This window comes from Arachis duranensis, chromosome 6 (assembly GCF_000817695.3).
Source record: "Arachis duranensis cultivar V14167 chromosome 6, aradu.V14167.gnm2.J7QH, whole genome shotgun sequence".
NCBI classification, from domain to species: Eukaryota; Viridiplantae; Streptophyta; class Magnoliopsida; order Fabales; family Fabaceae; genus Arachis; species Arachis duranensis.
This window is the reverse complement of record NC_029777.3, coordinates 34,614,403-34,616,722: the sequence shown is the minus strand read 5'-3', so window position 1 is coordinate 34,616,722 and position 2,320 is coordinate 34,614,403. Positions and strand designations below refer to the sequence as shown.

At 34.1% G+C, this 2,320-nt stretch overlaps 1 non-coding gene across 1 annotated transcript; it reads right to left on the bottom strand.

Annotated features, from left to right (window-relative positions):
• Positions 1-2,182: 2,182 nt before the first annotated feature.
• Positions 2,183-2,290, bottom strand: LOC127739825 (small nucleolar RNA R71). Its single transcript, XR_008000567.1, has one exon. It is a non-coding gene; the product is annotated as a small nucleolar RNA R71 (small nucleolar RNA).
• Between the last annotated feature and the right edge of the window lie 30 nt (positions 2,291-2,320).

Genomic DNA, 2,320 nt, shown 5'->3' with positions numbered 1-2,320 from the left:
GAAAAGTAGTGATCACAATTTCATGCACCAAGTTTTTGGCGCCGTTGCGTTTTGAATATGGACAACTGACGGTTCATCTTGTTGCTTAGATTAGGTATTTATCTTCAGAGTTCTTAAGAATGAATTCTAGTGTTTCAAGGTGATGTTCTTATCATCACCAAAGCTGATTGATTCTCATCAATTTAGCTCTTGAATGTAATGTCCTGTTGAAGCTTGGCTAGCCATGTCTAATCTTTTTAGACTAAAGCTTTAAACTAACATTGCATGATTCCTGGAAATTCTTATTACGAATTTTAATTGCATGATTCCTGGAATTCTCATTAAGAATTTTGATACCTTTATTTTCTTTTTCACTTAATTTTCGAAAAATCCAAAAAAAAAATTTACAAAATCATAAAAACCAAAAATATTCTCATGTTTCTTGTTGAGTCTAGTGTCTCATGTTAAGTTTGGTGTCAATTGCATGTTTCTGTTCTTCTTGCATTCATTCATGTGTCTTAAGTGATCTTCAAGATGTTCTTGATGATTTCCTTGCTCTGATCTTTGAATTCTCTTGACTTGAGTGTTTTGTTGTTTCTCATATGCATTCTCATTTTGTTAGTGTTAGTAGTATACAAACTTCTAAGTTTGGTGTCTTGCATGCATTGTTATTTGATTTTAGTTGCATTTTGATTATTAAAAATCCAAAAATATTTTTAATTTGTGTCTTTTCAAGTTAATAATACAGAGAATTGAAGATTCAGAACATACAGCAGAGGAATTACACAGAAAAAGCTGGACGTTCAAAACACCCAGTGACGAAGGCAAACTGGCGTTTAAACGCCAGCCAGGGTGCCTGGCTGGGCGTTTAACGCCCAAAAGGGTAGTGCTTTGGGCGTTAAACGCTAGAATGTGTACCATTCTGGGCGTTTAACGCCAGGATGGCACAAGAGGGAAGATTATGTTTTTAATTCAAATTTTTTTCAAGTTTTCAAAATTTTTCAAAATCAAATCTTTTTCAAATCATATCTTTTCAATCAAATCTTTTTCAAAATCAATTTCTTTCCATTTTCAAAAATACTTGCTATCAATTAATGATTTGATTTAACATTTCAAGTATGTTACCTTTTCTGTTGAGAAAGGTTTAATGTTTGAATCATATCTTTCTTTGTTAGCCAAGTCATTAATTTTTAAAAATCAAATCTTTTTAAATTATTTTTCAAATCATATCTTCTCAATCACATCTTTTTAAAACCATAACTTTTCAATCATAACTTTTTAATCACATCTTTTTCAAAATAGTTTTCAAACATATCTTTTTGATTTCTAATTTCAAAATCATTTTCAAAAATCACTTGATTTCTTTTCCACTCTTAGTTTTCGAAAATCAATTAAAGTTTTTCAAAATGTTTTTTTAATCTTTTTAATTTATTTTCAAAATTTTCTTCCCCTCTTCTCACATCCTTCTATTTATGGACTAACACTATTCCTCAAGCATCCTTCTATTTATGGACTAACACTATCCCTTAATGCAAAATTCGAACTCCATCTCCTTTGTTAAGTTCGAATTTTCCACTTCTGTCTTCTATTCTTTTTTTTCTCTGACACCTAAAGGAATCTCTATACTGAGACATAGAGGATTCCACATTTTCTTGTTCCCTTCTCTTTCTTATGAGCAGGAGCAAGGACAAAAGCATTCTTGTTGAGGCTGATTCTGAACCTGAAAGGACCTTGAAGCGAAAGCTAAGAGAAGCTAAGGCACAACTCTCTGTAGAGGACCTAACAGAAATCTTCAAAGAAGAAGAACCCATGGCACCGAAAACTACAACAATGCCAACAATGCAAGGAAGGTGCTGGGTGACTTTACTGAACCTACTCCCGACTTCTATGGGAGAAGCATCTCTATCCCTGCCATTGGAGCAAACAACTTTGAGCTTAAGTTTCTCTAATGCAACAGAATTGCAAGTTCCACAGACTTCCATTGGAAGATCCTCATCAGTTTTTAGCTGAATTTTTGCAAATCTGTGACACTGTCAAGACTAATGGGGTTGACCCTGAGGTCTACAGACTTATGCTATTCCTTTTTGCTGTAAGAGACAGAGCTAGGATATGGTTGGACTCACAACCTAAAGAAAGCATGAACACTTGGGAAAAGCTAGTCAATGCCTTCTTGGCAAAGTTCTTTCCACCTCAAAAATTGAGTAAGCTTAGAGTGGAAGTCCAAACCTTCAGACAGAAGGAAGGAGAATCCCTCTATGAAGCTTGGGAAAGATACAAACAATTGATCAGAAAGTGCCCTTCTGACATGCTTTCTGAATGGAGCATCATAGGTATCTTCCAT